At 41.9% G+C, this 18,109-nt stretch overlaps 1 protein-coding gene across 3 annotated transcripts in view; it reads left to right on the forward strand.

The window, feature by feature from the left end:
- PLCL1 (phospholipase C like 1 (inactive)) overlaps positions 1-17,546 on the forward strand; it is a 256,807-nt gene extending 239,261 nt beyond the window's left edge. Inside the window, exons 6-10 of one of the 3 annotated variants that reach the window (XR_008235979.1) lie at positions 9,049-9,138; positions 12,503-12,604; positions 14,902-14,997; positions 15,084-15,254; positions 15,529-17,546. The gene's annotated coding sequence lies outside the window, so the exon portion shown is untranslated. The remainder of the gene's footprint in view (positions 1-9,048; positions 9,139-12,502; positions 12,605-14,901; positions 14,998-15,083; positions 15,255-15,528) is intronic. The other 2 variants (XR_008235978.1, XR_008235980.1) reach the window with 2 other exon arrangements.
- The last annotated feature ends 563 nt before the right edge of the window (positions 17,547-18,109 follow it).

Genomic DNA, 18,109 nt, shown 5'->3' on the forward strand with positions numbered 1-18,109 from the left:
ATTCTTTTCCTACACTGTCTTCCTTCTACTGTCACATCTTTTCTACATTGCAGTGATCCTTCAAGGAGGAAATGGCTCGCTTCAAGCCAAGTGCTGTGCTTGATTGCTGCTGTGTATTTAGGACAACTATGGTGCTCTAGTGGCCTGGGGTCTCTGGAGGGAGACCATGGAAGGAGATGGTCATGGTTCCCAGGGAACTGAGAGGCATTGGATCTACATCTTATGTTTCGATGCCAAACTGTGGAAGGAGATTCTAGACGTTTCCTAATGTCTCTGTTTCCTTGTAAGCAGGAGCTGCAGTTGCCATGGATATGTGTTGTGATCTTAAATGGAAGGGGAAGTGGATGAGAAAGCACATGCCATGGTGCAGACTGTGCATTTAGACAGCAATCATTTCAGACTGTTGTAGCCCATTAGACCCAAACTCAGCAATGTGAAGTCCAGGCTCGTCTACTAAATGGACAGAAAGAACCTGGACAAACAGCAAAGAAGGACTGGCTGAACATGATTTGTGAGTGCCAGCCAGCAGTGAACGCAGCTCAGGAATCAGCAGTCAGTGGACCTGCTGCTCAGCAGCAACATGAAAAGCTACTTCCATAACAGTTCTGTGCTGGGAACAGACCCCAGTCAAATACCTTGAATCACACCCAGTGTGTGCTGCTACTGAAACAGAGAGCACAGGCGTGTAAAATGAAACAGCGCATCTGAATTTCCTCTCCCTATTTATAGTTCTGTTCAGAGGGACAGAACATTTTTCCTGGAAGAGGACCATCTTAAAACTATTGGGTGGAATAAGAAAAGTGCATGTGCACTTTCCAAACCATCTCCAGATTCAAGTGCTGATGTGGGAAGTAGATTTGGACTAAAAATACCCAGGAATTTAATTTTTGGCTGGCAAAAGGCAGCCACCTGAGGGACAACATAGGTAGTTAGGGCTCTTGAAGAAGCGCCTGCAGACTTGATTGAGAAGAGGTTTGTGCAGCTGACTAGACTATCAGAAGTGTATACATTACTACAGTTTTCCCAGTGCTTAGTGCTCTTTTGTAACCATGTTTATAGTTGATGTTCTTAGAATAAAAAATGTTCTTTAAAGAGTTAGACCTGCACATCTTTATATATGTTTTCAGGCGTTGAACAAGTGCTTGAGTAAATAGCCATGATTCTTTTCTTATCAGGTATATTGATGTGCTAAGAGTTTAAGAGTTTTCCTGTTTTCTTCATAGAATGCATTCACATTTCTTTGTCTAATTTTTTATGCAAGTACCTGCCTTGCCTATTCTTTTTGTGCTGTGAATTGGGAATGCATCTCTACAGGAAACACATGTTTATACAGAGGAAGTTATTGATATAGGTATTTCATGAGAATTAGGTTCACATTCATGTTCTTAAAAGTGAGAGATTATGGCTTTGGGTTTTTTATCTTCCCAAGCATTAAATGAAGCATTTAATTCTCACATTTTTTTCTTCTGTGAAGAGCAAAATCTCCATAGGATTTGCAATAGTCTTTTTCTTTTCTTTCAATGGTGTTTGGTGCCCTGTGAGAAATTCTGGCTTTGCTAAAATCAGCCATGCGCTCCCAGGCTTCAGTGATGGTGGGGTTTACTTCTGCTGCTTAGCTTGAAAAACAGGTTGTGTAATTCTGAGTTGCCCAAGCTCTTGTTACCACTTAAGGCTTCAGGTTTATATGGCTATCTTCTCTGCAGGTTTTTTTCTAGAGAAATACAACTTCATGTCATGACAATTGTGCCTTTTCCATCTCTGGACTCGTGTGAGGCCTGGCAGGAACATCCCGTGGCAGCTGGTAGGCTCTTTTTAATAGACTGGCTCCAGCTTCCTAGTACAGCCTTTAAAGGTGGAGACACCTGGTCTGGCAAGCCCACCTTCAGTGCCTTGCTGAGATACGTTTTTTTTAGTAAGTGGGTACCATTTCACCTCTGAGATGCCCCAAGTGCCAATGATGGTTCCTTGCTTTGGAAGGTGTTGGCTGTGAGCCCTGGACACTGGTTTCAGATGAGCCTGGCAGATTTCTCTGTTTTAATTTGGAATGATGCTTCCTTTGGCACCAAGCATTATAAAAGACAATTTTCTGTTAGAGAAACAAGCTGTCCCTGGTATACTCTCCTGCAACTGTGCTCATGCTGATCTTTCTTCTCCTCTTCCATTACCATGGATATTTGGCAGGCCCTTGAAACCTCTGGGCACTCACTCATCAACCTATCCTGGAACACTACTTCTTTTAGGGTTGTGGTGCTTTGGGAAGGACCAAAGCACCCAGGGATCCTATAGACACCATGTGTCCCTGGGTCCCTGTCCCTCCCCATCTCCCTGCTGTCCTCCCATGGCCCCCTCTCTCCCCTCTGTCCCAGTCCTTCCTGCATCCCACCTACTACTCCTTCTTGACATGCTCTAGCCACTGCTGCAGCATCACCTGGGTGCCCCAACCCCACCATGACCCTGTGCCCACCTTGGCCATGCAAAGGCGACGTTGAGGCTGGGCTCATCCCACAGCAGTGAGTGCAGCCACAGTTGGGTCAGCACCTGCAGCACCATCACTATGTCCTAGAGGCAAGGACCCGAGTGTCCAGGAAGGCTGAGGACCTTGGCAACTGGGGTATTGCTGACCCATGGAGAGTCCCAGGACCAAGGCATCTGGGGATGCCAGGGACCCCACCATCCCACAGGGACCCACGTGTCTAAGAGACCCACTGATCTGTGGGGACCCCAGGGACCCTGTCATGTGGGGCATCCACCCCACCCCTGGGGGACTCAATTGTGCAGCTCATTTTTAACAGCACATCTTTTTACAGAAAAACTTGATATTGCAAAGAAAAAAGGGATATTATTAAATACTGGGTTGAATAACGTTTCTGTGTGCCACATACAGTATATATTTAAATTGACTCACTGCATTCAGTAACAAGTATTGCCAGCAAATGGACAAAATCTTCTGTGTGAAATAGTTCAGTTCTAATAGTTAAAGATCTATCAGATTAATAGTTATTAAATTAAGCAAGGATATATGCACTGCACTATTTAATATATAATGAAACTGTGAGCTGAGGTTAAGGCTGCTAATTTAATCACTGACAGCAGTCTCTGTGTATGGAAAATAATACTTTTGCATCGAAACTTTCATTGCTGCTAATTTTTCCATGTGGTTATTATACATGCAGGGATCAAAAAAAGGCCATTTTCCTGGAGGCAGAAACAAAACTGCAAAAGCTTTAGAGGCAGCTGGGCAGAGAGCCGTGGGTCTGACTTTCCTGACAGAAAAAAAGTGATATTGGAGGGTCACACAGTCTGTGACTTTTTATTGGAAAAATCAGTCAGGTGGAAAACTCTTGATCAGTCATACCTTAGCGTTGCCTCAACTGGTCCTGACCATCTTATTTCCCAACTCCCAGTACCAGTTTCAGGTGTTTGGGGGAGAATTGTGATTCTTTGCTGGGAAATGGATGACTGTCATGGTGCTGCTGGCTGGTCCTCCGCCCCCAGCACACTGATGGCTTCTTAAAATTACTGCTGATTTCTCTGGAACAGATTGTATGGTTTTGTATGAGTGCTGCATCTGCTGAATGTTAAATAAATTTTGTGTGTACCGGTGTGAGGAGACAGAAAGAATAAATAGTCCCTAAGCAGAGAGAAGGCTATATTTAGGTCTAGGCTGAGTATGCCCTCTGCCTGCCAAATGCAAAAAATCAAACCTAAATGCCTTCATTTCCTGCTGCAGAGTTATATATAATTTTTTCTTCATTGTGTTTTAAAACTTTCAAATATGGATACAGTCTAGTGTCAGGCAGCTGCATGGTCCTTCCTCTGTGACAGCCCCCAGAGCATACGGTGTTACTTCTGTGCTGTCAGGGCCATGGAGCACTAACATGGGCCCTCACTGTCCCTGCCCAGCCTCCCCTGGGGCCTCCCCTCCACCATACCCATGGCTCAGGACCCCACTTCGGTCCCTGCCCCAGCGACGCCATAGGAAGCTGATCTCCAGCTCAACAACAGCCTGGCCTGACCTGCACGCTGACATCCTGGCCTGGCCTCAGCCCGTTTCCGTCCCCAAGGCCCTGCCCGGCCATCGTGGGGCTGTGTCTGATCCTGGGTCCCTGCACCAGGCCTGAACCTGACCCCCACTTATGGGGGTACGTCCTGGCCTGGCCTTGTCCCGTCCCCATCCCCAGGGAGGTGGCTGGTGGCTGGGGCTGCCCCCAGGCTTCCCTGGTCCCTGTCTGGGGTGGTAGGACAGGCCCCGGCGGCGAGGCCCTGCCCTGCCAGCCCAGGGGAGCCCCCGCTGCTCCGGGGCTTCGCAGTGCCCTGGTGCATGTGGTGTCCAGTCTTCCAACCACCACTGTAAGACGCCTTTCACCATTTCAGCTACTATGAAAGATTAATCCACAAAAGTCTTAGGCTAAAGGGAACACAAAGGACTTCTATGATTCCTGCTTTATGATTTTTCGTCAAGAGCACAAGGATCCCTTTTAAAGAGGCATTGTGTCTTTGGTACAAAGCCTGGGGAGCGTGCCTGTGTTGCAGTGGAGTACAGAGGTTCCTGAGCTAGTTTTAAATGAAGTGCACTGGATATCACAGAGGAATCCAGCCATGAGACTCAGCATGGGCTAAATTTACCCTGCTTCTCTGCACTGTGGCCGTACTCTGGTTTAGAAATTTGACAAATGGTCTGCAGGTCTGAAAGCTTCAGGAATAGCCTGGCATTAATCCCAGGTTCAAATAGGAAGCAAAGAGTGCCAAGAGCCATTGGAAAAAGAGCTGCCTGTCACCAGCACTTAGTGGACTTTAGCCCTTCAAGAGGAGATTCTGAGCTCCTGATGAGAGCAGACTTTCATAAACTGCTTTCCAGTTTCACAATTCTATAGCCAGGCTGGATCTTTTGTTCCCAGCACTTCTGAAGTTGCTAAAAAAATGCCAGTTATTGAAAGCCTCTTTTTTTCTCCTCTTTTGCCAAGACCGACTCTCATAAGTAATGCTGAGCCTGTGCACACTGCTCTATCAGGAATAAAACTGCAGCTTATCATGAAATGGAGAATGACAGTGTACACCTTTGTGGTGAAGACAATTGGAGAGATAGGAGAGCAACTCTTATTTTCTTCTAAAGCTTTTTAGAGCAATCTGTCATCCCCAGTTTTCCCTTCCATATATTGCTTCTTTTCATGTGCAGACTATGCATAGATATGAGTGGAGAACCACCAACTCCAGGAGCCCAAAGTTTTGGAACACGTTGTAGCATGGAATTCAGGTTGCTCAGGTCCCACTTAATGTCCAACACAAAGTAATGCTTCATGACCTGCTGTTTCAGGAAAGGATAGTTCTATTTTAAATCTTTCAGTACATGATTATGACTCACTGGGTCATCCGTGTTTTGAATGCAGGAGATTCTGTTGTGTGGGTACATACGTATGTATTGTATATATCAGTGTGAAAAAGCTAGGGTTGACTATCTAACTACTTCCACTTCTCATTTCTATAAACTAGAAATCTTTATAGTTGCTTAACCCAAAGCTAAGAATGCAGTAAATACTGGACGGTGGGATTAGGAGCTTTCTACACAACCCATTGGAGAAGTAACAAAGAGGTTTTGCACAACCAAATGCTTATTTCTGGTATCCAGCAGAATGTAAGTCTCTTAGCTGAACTGCAAATTCAAAACTGACTATGAATGACCAAGGGAATGATAAAATGTCTCTAGCCAGCCAGGTAAAACACTCAAGTCTTTGATCTTGGTCTGCAGTAAAAATGCTGCTCTGATTCAATTGTCACTTAAATGGGTATAAATCAGGAATAGCTCATGTAAATCTTACATCTGTACTTTGCCTTCTGGTAGTCTCATGGGCTCGACAGTGATGTGATCTAATTTAAAGTGTCATTGAGTATTTATTCAGAATGAGTTTTACAAGAGTATTCTGGACCACTTCTCTATTTGAAAGGAGAAAGTGGGTTAAAAAAAGGTAATTTACAAGGAAAAGTCAAGGCAAGAACACTCAGCATGAGGGCCTGGTTAGACACATGACAATGTTTAATCCTTACTGTTCCTAATCCTTCAGGCCAGGCTTGCAACACTCGGAGATTTTCAGTTCTTGCTCCGGGACATACTGACTGCTTAGAGGACAGAGCAGTCCCAGCCTCCTCATTTTGTGTCAGCTTAATAGGAACAGTGTAAAGGACAAGATGCAGCATATGTTAAAAGTATATGCCTGTGGGCTACATATGTCATGCAGCTGGAAGGCTGCTGCCTTATAAAAGTAATAAGCAATATGGCCAAGAGAAAACCATTACGATCAGGCATATGCACAGCCAAGTGAATAATGCTGCCAGGAGGAATGCCTACAGTGCAGCAGTTGGGAAATACTGATTAAAAAGTCCTGAAGTGGCTGCTTGCCCCCGACAAATCATTTCTGCTGAAGCAGGCATCTTTCCAGGCTGATAGTTTCTAAATGCACTTTCAGGATTGTGCATTTTGGATGTGTTTAGCTGAAGCTGGTTTGTTCTTCCTATCTGTATCTGCAGTGCCTCCTATCATACCCATCATTTCAGCCTATCACCACCCTCCTGGGAATCTTCAGTTCCTCAACAGAACTGGCTGGAAACCTCCCCTCACGCATCATTTCCTGAAGAATTCAATCAGCTTAGCAGGAAAGGCTGAAAGCCAAAAGCTACAAATAAGCTAAACTTTATTTTGGTGAAGGGGACACTAAATGTATCTGCTGCTTTTCTTCTTTTTTTTTCCTTTCATTTTTTTTTTCCTCCTCATCCTCATTGTATGTGAAAGGTGAGGATGAAATCTGCCTCTGTCAGACATTGGATGCTGCTAAAAATAGACATGTCTCTAGTAAGATGTTTTGGTGTGTGTGCGATAAGGGGTTTTTACATTAGAGTTAAGAATATATTCATGTCAAATTGCTGGCAATCTGATCAAAGCTATCACTCTGCAATCTTTTGCTCTCCTATTTTTCTTCTTTTTTTTTTCTCATTACATGAATATTGTTGCTTAGAAGTTTTATTCCTTATTTTAAATAAACTCTTGGTATAGTAGTACCAGCAACCTAAAAATAAAGCAAGTTGTTATGCAAGGGTCAACAATGAATATATGATCTATTTATTTCATTTAGCCAGTATTAGAGCTTTATCACAGTAATATTTGATCATTGTGACAAAAGTCATATCAATAATATCTAAGATAAAATGGAAAACAGAACTTAATAACATTGCTGTTTCTACAAAACCATGTCTGATTCAGAACAGCCTTAGGATCTTGACTGTATCTCATTCAGCACAGTCATATTCTTGATGCATAATATTGCTATGGGCTCCTGAGAGTTGTTTTGTTGCACTCAAGAGGACTGGTGCTAGGGCTGCCTGCAGCCTGCTCGGCCTTCTGCCTGCAGCCTGCTCGGCCCCTTGCTACCAGAAGTGTCTGTGAGACTCATTTTGTCATGTATGTGGCCTTTTGAGGTCTCCAGTTAAGAGAAGTGTTAAGTCTACATGATATTCTTAGCTGTTGACAGCTACAAGACATTTTCCTAATCAGAAGAGGCAAGTTCAGAATATGGTTGTTATTGCTGCTGTTGTTCTTTTTTAAACTTCCTTATGGTAATCATGCCCAATGTCACTATTTGAAGAAGGTGAAGGAGCTGATTAAGTTAAATTCTGAGATTGCTTTGTCATCATAAAAGGGTAAAAAGTGACTGCAAGTGTTCTTCATGTTAAACAAACAGAAGGCCTGAGTTTCTCCTCCCTGGTTTTGCTTGAGTGGAGTAAATCCCGATTCACGGTGGCAGACGTGACAGAATGGCAAGAACCGCAGGGAAAATGTGTACCAACACTTAAAAATGAAATAGTTGCGAGTTGGTTCCTCCTTGCAGAGACTTAAGGCTGGAAGTTAGTGACAATTAGTGGTGAAAGCCACTCTTTCCCCAAGCGGCAACAATGCCCTGTTTTATTTTATGTCTTTATTGACATTTACCTATTCGGGTTTGTCAAGTGTGTCTTCTGGAGTCTGAATGACACTACAGCAGACAACTGCTAATATCTTCTACTCTGTGCAAAAACCTCTTCCTCTTCCACTCTTGAGGTTTCTTGAGCTTTTCTAAGCTAAGAGCACAGAGTTTTAAAGAAATGTATATATGTTAGTGTGTATACCAATACACATGCACACACAGATATATATACACATAAACACAAACTCGTCTTTTATTAATGTTCTTGTGGCTGTGAATGCTGATCATATAGGAAGATGTAATATGACCTTATGAAAATAATTTATTAGTGCTTGGTAAAGTACAGGCTCCCATTGCAAGTCAGTTGTTATTTGCTAATTAACAAAATTAAGTTTCCCAGACACAAATGGGAATTAGTGAGGTTTAACTGTATTTTGATTTTTGGTTGTTACAAAATTTCCCTGACTAATCTCTTCATTATAAGTATCAGATGTTCTTCAAAGTTAGCTTGCGTAACACAGCACTGAGAGCAACTGAATCTGCTCACTGGTGCTGATAACTCTAGACTTCTTGCACACCTTCAGTGTGTACCTACCGCTTTGGAGCATAGGTACCTGCAATTGCGTGGCTTTCATTGACAGATATATAGGAAATGACGTGGGTTTTAACATGACTGGCTCAGTTTCGTTTTGGGGTGTTTACAGCGTTGACCTCAGATCTCGGCAGAGTTTATACAATGTGATCATACTGAAATGCAATATTGGACAAAAGTAAGAAGTATGCTTATTCGGAGATCCAGCTGTCAAATGCTCTGAAAGCTTCTCTGCTGGATGTGGATACCACTGCTAGGAGCACAATAAAGAAGAAATGTTTGTGTTAGGAATTATGCTGTCTTTAGTCAGCATCTCTTTGTAACTACATCATGAGCTAGAACTTGCTCAGTTGCTGCGTGAGCTCATGAATGGATTGGCATTGCAGTAGTGAGGTTTTTTGAGGTCAAAATATTACAATGCACCTAGAATTGCCCCTGGCTAAAGCCATTTTAAGTGAGAGAGTATGAATGAGATTTACAGCAAAGGTCCTTTCTTCTTTGTAGATCGCTGAAGGATGGAGAGCCTCACCCTGCCTGCCTGCATGAACTTGGCTATTGATCTATATAGCAGCAGGACTTGGGGTTTCTTGCAAGGTAAGGGCTTTGAAGCTCTTTAAGCTGCTGAATGTATGTGCGTGTCCATAGACAAGGGGGTAGTTGTATGCCTGACAGAATAATCTTGAAGTGTCAAGAACTGTGATACATGACAGAGATGAAAGATGGTACAGAGTGAAAATGGAGACAGGCCCATAAAAGAGTAACAACGAAGTCTCTTTTGAGTAAAGACCTTGTGATGATATGAGGCTCCCAATGGGAATAGTGTCACTTCAACCACTTCAGGAACAGATTTCCGTTCATATCCCAGCATTTGGCTCTGCTAATGGGACCTCTTTGCATGGAACAGCAGCTTCTGGAGAGCAGGATATGTTGTGCTGGTATCAGTCTTCATAGCAGGCACAAAGCATGAAGAAAACCAGTTTGTTAGCAAAGCAAAGAGTTAAGTTCTGGATTGCAAAAGTAGGGGCACTGCTTACTAAAGGAAAACACAAAAATGAGGAAACTCAAACTTTAAGTACATCTGGCACTTATCCCTTTGTTTAGAGGATATCTGAAGCATCTCTCAGCTTCAGAAACCTCAAGAGACCAATTCAGAAATTCTCCAGGATGATATTTTTCAGTGGGCTTCCATCCACTTCTCACCATTATTTGGGACAGAAGAATGTTCTCCCTTTTGCTGAGTACCAATGAAGCTTTAAAATCTCTGTCATTCAGAACAGTAAAAAATAAGTGGCCACCAAGGTAAAAATACTATTGGCAGCTTTGTGGCTATTGGAGAACATATTTGTGTTCTGTACATTCTGCAAATATTGCAGCTGATAAGGAAGATAGACTCCCTTTTTTCAGCGCCATCTATCAAGCTGTTACCTGTTACATAAAGGTAAAGACAGCACAGTTTAATACCTGTTTTTTTTAAATAGGCTTGTCCTTCTAAAAAGCCACAAGACATCAATTACAATTATTATTGAAAATCTTGTAGTTTGCACAAGAAAAGCCACAGGGTTTAAGTTTATACTAAAATCATGCAAGTATTCTGCATCTTCTTCTGAAGGATAACACTCTTAACTGTCTTATAATTAAAATCTCCTGTGCTTGGTGGAAGTAGGAAGGATAAACTGGTTAGAGAGATCTTAGAAAAATAGCTTGTCTTCCCTGTAAACCATTAGGCATGCCAGTATCATTTTTAAAACATAAAATACACATATGTGTTTGTGGATTTTATGCATTGCTTATACATCTTATCCTGCAATAATATGCCTTAGTCAGCTATTTAATGTTATGTGACTCCTTATTCTTGCATTCCAATGTCACCAGTGTCAGATTGTTAAAGATTAACTTGACAATTATTTCGAAAAACACAACCTGACTTCATTAACCTCTTATAAGGACACTTGATGTTAAAATATGCCATTACCTAGTTCTAAGCCTAACGTGGTGGTGCACTTCATGCTTTATTGCTCTTAATGCTCTATTAGCAGGTACAATTCACCCTTTCTTATAGTAGATGAAATCATTATATATTTATTTGACTCTTGGGTCTAAGATCCTGGTACTCTGATGTTTGGTATAGAAGCTAACAAAACATTTTGGTGGGCCCTTAAAACCTTAATTGCTTTCTGTTTAGAAAGCAATTCTGTTTCCATTAGCCATTACTGCTGAAAATGCCAAAATACCACAATACTTCCAGATCACCAGTGAGACCAAAGCTGGGCAGTTCCCCATGTTTCTTGCTAATATTCAGGAGGGGTCTTATCTCCCATAGCATGTTTTCCTGAATAATTGGTCTCAGCTCTCCAGTTTGGCCTCTTAATGACTTCAAAGGTTTTATGATTTAATAACAGAAATTAATAAAATAAGCTTGATACCAGTTTCAGCCTAGGGCTTTCTTTTCCTCACTGTGCACCAGTAGTGAAGATGATTGCTTTTCTAGCAGTAATATTCTTCCTAGGCATCTTTTGTAGGGAGTGCTGTAGAGTTCATTGCTGTGGTCTGAATTCCTCTTATTTGTCTAGGGACTTTGGGTTTTGGGGGGGTGGGTGTGGGTGTGTTTTATTTTGTTTTTCTTTTGGTTCATGCAAGACATTAGCTCTAGGCTAAAGCCATGTAAAAAAAGGGAAATTACAGGGGTCTTATCTCTCAAAGTAATTTTACTTTATTAATTTTTGGTGCTGTTGGAATCCCAAGCAAACTCATTATTTGGTCAGTTGAGGGGAAGAAGGAAGAAGTAAAGAAGAGGCACCAGCGGTCAGATGGAGAGCCTTTACAAAAAGCTTTAGACCAAACTTAAAGGAATAGCCAATGTAGACAAGAACAGTATTTCTCAGTAAGTGCAGTTCTTTGATCCTTCCTGAGATGTTGCCTATGACAGGAGTTTGTGAGAAACTAGTCTGCCATCAGTTGTCCAAACTGGATCTGAACAATGAAATGGAGAGGGAAAAGCTCTCATTGTCTTGCTGCTCATCTACATATCTTTCTTTTTCCTGTCACTCCTGTGGTCTGGCTGAGCTGGGGTCACCAGTGAAACTTCTGTCCTTGGTCTGGAGATGGGCAATAGGTTCTGTGTTGTGAATTACATTGACTCTGAAAATGACATCAGGGGCAATTATCCAAACAATGATCTCCTATAGTAAAGCCCTGGATGATAGGGATAACTTAAAGGTCACACAGCTATGCACAGGCACCTGAGCTGGGTTTGCTTATGGTATCTGAGCCATGTGGCACTGCAATGTGGTGCAGAGGTGTTTCCTCATTCTAGATATATCAGAAATACACAGCAGGCATAAAACTAGAGAGGCAAGTTATCTCTGTAGAGCGCTGATGAAACTTCTGCAGAAATTCTGCATCTGCTTCTGGTAGACTTGTTTTTAGCCTACCAGGAGTACAGATCTTGAAAAATATAAAAACTCTTTTGTCTCTCTGTCCTGGGGAAATATGTTTGTCCAACTGCCTCCTGAGTTCTCTATGTACAGCATTCCCTTACTTTCTATCTTCTTCAAAGTATCGAGTTGAAGTGTGACAAGGGATGGTGTCAAGAAGGATCTTGCTTTGAAATCCTTAGGTAAATAAGATTCAAATCATGCTGATAGCTCTGTAACATACCTAACTCTTTCTCTTCCCTTGGCCTCTTCCTCAAAGGGAAATGCCCTGAATTAGAATAAATAGCTTTCGATTAATTTGGAAGAATAATATGCAGACCTGTTTCTTTTCATTGTAGTTGTGAGCCATGCCACGGCACTGGAATGCCAGTTCCATTGCCTGTATATGCTAGGAAGTAAGTGACAGCAGCACACAAGCTATAGAAATTTTATGCATCTAATTCTGTGATTGTTCTTTCTATCTCCTAGTATTTAATGATGGGAAAGCTTTTTTTTCTCTCATGCATGTGCTATAATGTTTGCAGGTGACTGTTGTGAAATAGAGTGAAACTTCCAGTGGAGTATTACATTTGTGTGTGTTTGGATTCTGCTGGGAATATGCACGTTTTCTGGATGTCATTCTCCAGGTAAGAAATCAGGGTGTTACACATGCTCTCTTTGTTCCCCCCTTTCCTAACATATTCCTGTATGACACAGCACTGGGTAGAGTAACCCAGGCTGATCAGGAACCAGTTGCCAACCTCTGCTATGGGTATGGACCTTCAGAGGAGCTCACCAGTCTCTGTTAGCAGGAGTGATGTATGTGGAAGTAGAGCTTGCTGCCAGTTCTGAGCAGGTTGACAGCTACATTGGTGACAAACAAAAAACTCAGAGTGTCATTTCAGATGCAAAGGTTGCTTAGAACACAGTTCTCAGGATACTGAGGTCACAAAATACTTAAGATTGAGATGGTAGAAATAATTTCTACACCTTGCACTCCCATTGCCAAGGAGGGTTCAGGCCTGCTGGGGAACTCTCCAAATTGATCCAGATACAGAGCTGGGCGGGCAGGGAAGGTGAATGGTGTTGGGAGCTGGGCAGAAAGCCAGCTAGCTGTTCTCTTCCAGACTTTCATGGCTGCACAGAGAATAGCGTCTCCCTCTACCACTTAGTAAATTTATGACATCATCAGCTGTTACCAGGGAAACACAGAAACTACAGATTTGGATCTTGGCAGCTAGGTGTAAAGAGGAAATATCTTGCTCTTTTGGGGGTCAAAAAGGGAAGTTGAAACAAATTCCAGAACAGCTTTGAATTGGAACAAATTTAGGGTAGGTTAATAATTCCAAACCAAACAATTATAACTGCTAAAGTGCCAGTGTGGTCCCTATTGCGTCACAGAAAACAAACATGGGAGATCAAGTGCAGGACCTCTAACTTTATGCAGCTTAAACATACCGTTCAGACATAAGACCATTACTGTTGACTTACAACTCCAGTTCTGACCAGTGGATTTAACAAGTTGCTTTTAGAGATGTGATATCCTCTGACCAATGATTTTTCATAAAGTGCTGATAATTGCTGCTTCTTGAGAAAGAGTTTGCTTGTGTTTCACAGCAAAGAAAGTATGTAGTGTTGAGTTTTAAAATTGTGTCCAAATACCATTACTCTTGTGATGAAATATGTGCTTTTTACAGCTTTAGAAAATGTGTTTTTGTGAGAACTGATGTCTTTAGACATGCATTTTATGGCTTTTAAGTGCTTGAGATTTTTGAAGTGACGGAAATCACATTTTTGTCTTTTAGTAACATTAGCTGACATTTTATTTATGCTGCATGTTTAAATGAAAACACTGCTTTATAAATGGATTATTATTAAAGTATTGAGTAATTGAGACCAGCTAATATTAGCTCTTGCACAGACCTGTTTGATTTCATTCACATTGCACAAGGTGTATAGGTTTGGTATGTACTTGAGTTACCCACAAATGCATGCATCTTTGCTGCAAAGGCAAATGGAGCAAGCTTGAGTGAAGACTCAAGCTGAACTCAGGTCTGGAATTGTAACAGCTACTTTGCCTCCATTCATACCTGCAAGGCTGCAGGCTGTATGTGGCTGTACTTCCACCTGGAGGTCCTGTGTCAGAAAGGTAGAGGTTGTTATGCTTACCAGATATGAGGGAGATATGAGACAATCTGTATGGAGCGTAAAAGACCTGTGGACTAACCCTGTTTGGCTGTGTCTCCACTAAGGAGCAAAATTACGTAGAAAAAATCCCCATGTTGCTAATCTGGTGTCAAATATATCCATGATGGAGGTTCTTATGTGGACATTGAGCAGCATTTCTAGCACTGTTCCATGACTGTCTTAAACAGCACAGGAACATGTTTAATCTGATTTGTGTCCTCCATATCAAAAACCAGACAAGGTTTGCTTGTCAAACAATCAGTCTGTCTTTCCCCTATTTTGTTGGTGGCCTTGGATCCTGGGATTTATATGCCACAAGAGCAGTTTGCGTACAGTCTGGATCTTGTCATCTGGAACATGGTTCAATGTTCCCTGTTGTGCCTTGTTTCAGTGGGATAATGACCAAAGAAACTGCTGAGCCATGGGTGGATTGCAGGGATATGTCATGAGAAAGCTGTCCAGAGTCATCTGGCCACATGCTGTGATGCTGGCTCACATTTGCAGACAGAGGAGATCATGAGTGCTCCAAAGAACTTAGCTCTCTATGCAAGTTCCTTTTTTTATCCTTTGTAGTGAGTCACTTTGAAAGACTCCTTTTTTGGTCCTCTTTAGTTAGACTGCTGGTTCCTTTTGCTTGCATGCCCAGTCACAGTCCTGAGACTTGTGACTGAAGCTGCAACAGCCATTGGGGCTGTTGTCATGGTTTTTCTCTCTGGAATGGTGGAAATGTCATCCTTCCCCACTCTTCGTTTTTAAGGCTATGAAAGATGCTTCTGAAGAGGAAGGAATCTACTTCTTAGGCAAATTCACTTACAACCAGGATGGGACCCCCATGCAGACTTTCAAGTTGGAGGTATGCTCTGGAATTCCTATGGGGAGGAGAACATTTTGGTTTGTGTGGTAAATTCATGGTGTTTGCAATCTCTGCCATGGTTTTAGAACTAGGTGCACTCCTGTGGCCTGCACATCCATCCCAAGTATGGTCTCCAAATGGTGGCTCCTCTGGAACTACTCAGTACCCACAAGTACTGTGGCCCTGCATGAGCCCCACACAGGCCTTTAGGAAAATAAATGAATAAGACAAGCATGCATTAATCAGACCAATATGTGGTATGTATTATTTAATATATACTGGCACTTGCAAATTACTACAGGGCACCTTCACATTTGTGCTGATTTTCTTCCTATATGTTGTGAAGTGGAACAGGAAGGGCAGTTTAATAGGGGGTACAGGGACAGAAAGACAAGGAGCTCCTATATGATGCTCTCTTCAGCATAAACATGTTGACTCCTGGACTGAGAGAAAGGGGAGTGAAGGGAACTCAGTGAAGAGTATCCTTAGACAATAAACTTTTTCTCATGTTTTCGTCCTCCTTTTTCTCAGGAGGCAAATGGAAAGAATTTTCCACACCTAAACCTGAGCATCATTCATACTACACATGTATTTATCGAATTCAACTGGATGGGAACCCTGTCCTCTGAAGAACACAGTTGTGAAGAGCCAGAAAATAGATCATTACATCTGGTAACTGCATTGATGTAAGCTGATAACAGAGGTGGATGCAGAGCAATTCTCTCCATTCCTTCTGGATTGCACTGTGATGGGAGAGATGATAAAGAAAATTTCTGCTGTGCAGATGATTATGATTGTGATTATGATAGATGAAAGCCCCTCTAAAGATGACACTTTCTTGTTCTCTTTCTTGACCTTCTGGTATATGTTGAGTCTTGGTTGCTGACTAAAGTGGCAACACACATAATCAAGATTTAAAGGCCCTAATTCATAAATCTAATAACAACACTAAGAGAAGCTGAGGTGTAACTCCTCTTACTAGTGTAACATTAATGGAACTGGTATCACATTTTTCCCTGTAAAATAGCTAATTCTGCAGTGGGGCTGAGAAAAGGATCTGGGTTGTCTTTCAGGCTCCAGTGGGCTGACCATTAGGAAGGAAGCCATCTTGCTGCCTTCACTAGGGAGAAAGGGACACTGTGTGAGAGACACTTTTTAAAGCAGTTTCTCATGTTCAGCCCTATGTTGAGGAATTTGGCAACCTGCAGCTAGGGATACTTAGTGGTATCGCTCAGAAAGGGGATGCACTGGCTGTGAGCTGACACGGGCCAGTTTGAGTTGCTATGGTCCTCAAAAGGGACTTTGCCAAAAAAGGAGAAGAATTCATCACCTATTAGAACATCTCTTTGCTGTAGTATGCAAGCAATTTAGTAGAGTCTCTGTATACGAGTACTGGCAGTCTTTGAAACGAAAGAAGTAGGGTTGCTTTGTGTGCACTGAAGAATTTTTGCTATTGACTTCACTGGAGCCATGATTCTTCACCAGATCCATATCCTGAAGGCCTACAGCACCCTTAAAAAGGCTACTGCAAATTATAAATCATAATCACAGTCCTCAGTTGACATGACAACCAGCACCACTCCTGCTTATGATCTAGCCCTGCAAACCTGTAACCCTCTGTCTTTACCAAACTCAGTACTCACTCATGAGATTCCTTTGTCCCTACTTTTTTTTACTGGAACTTTTGTTGACAATAAAGAGCATCTTTTTTAAAAAAAGTGTTTGAAGGCAAATTATACTCCTGGGTCCTTAGTGCTTCAGTGTTTGGGCTTCAAACACTCTGGGACATGCTGATTTGTTTAATAGCTATAGTCCTTGCTGGAATGTTTTAAAATTGTGTAAACATTCCTACTAGTTTTATAGGTCTCTAAACTGTTTTTTTATGTGGGTACAAATTTAAGTTGACAGTGTACTTTCCAAGCTTCCATTAAATAGGGCCAACTGGCTATTGATAGAGGAATATCTCTGAAATAGCTTTATGATGCCTTGCAATGGAAGACTTTTCATTAACTCCAATTAAAAAAAGAAAAACAACCTACCATGCATTTGTAAGTCTTTTATCAGTTCTTGCTGTGCCCTAATGTCTGTGGGACTCCTGCTGGTGGAAAGGGGAAGAGAAGAGAGTGGAAAAATCCAAGGATAATTTAACAAAGGAACGTATTTTCACTGTACATTGTGTGGCAAACGCCAGTTACTGTTATCATGCAGCCACCAAAGATCTCAATGCTTTGAAAATTCTCACTTATGTGATGCAGTATGTTGGTGCTTTCCTTACATAACTATGTTTTACCTCTCTTCAAGTGTGTCAGTGCTGCTTTAAAAGATCAGTATAGAAAACTTCTGCAACTATACTGTCTGATTTCAGTTTTCCTTAATTTGGTGTCAGCCAAGCTCCTACAGTTGCTTGTGGATCCAGACGATTAAAAGGGACAGAGCTGAACGTGCTGCATTTTGGGGATTTAAGTCTACTTTTCCCCCCTCTAAATTTTGACCTTTTCAAAATGAGCTTTTTTCTTTTTTTTTCTTTTTCCCCTTTCTTTTTCTTTCTTTTCTTTTTTTTTCTTTTTTTTTTCTCCCCCCCCCCCCCCCCCCCCCGAAAAAGTGGAACATGAAGCAAATGTTTGCTACTTTTATCAGTGGAGCCAAATTCCGTGCATTCTGGCTGCTTTTCACTGACAGAAAAATTATTCCAAAATAATTAGAGCTTGTAAGTGACACTGTATGTCACTGTAACAATAACAGCTAACTTGGCCTTCTGTGAAGTATATATTTTCTCAAGAAATTTCAATCTAATAGGCAAAACACTGATTATGATGAGCTTGGGAAAATATAGCCTAAAGAAAGTAGTGAATGTTTGTGACTGTTTTGAAATCTCCTGACTGGAGCAGTTTCCCGTTGAGGAGCTTTGTGCTTGTGTTACACCCCATGGTGGGGTTCTCTTGCTTGCTCTGTCTTCAGCCTGGGTCCTGAAGGTTCTAAAGAGGGAGCAGGGGCAGCTTCAGTCCCTTCTGCTGAGGAGCTCCCTGGAGAAGGAAAATAAGCTGTACATAAAAAATTGGTGCAACCATTGTCTGATTGTCTGCCTGATTATGGGACTGAACAGAGTTGGGGT

Source organism: Harpia harpyja, chromosome 7, assembly GCF_026419915.1.
Source record: "Harpia harpyja isolate bHarHar1 chromosome 7, bHarHar1 primary haplotype, whole genome shotgun sequence".
Taxonomy (NCBI): Eukaryota; Metazoa; Chordata; class Aves; order Accipitriformes; family Accipitridae; genus Harpia; species Harpia harpyja.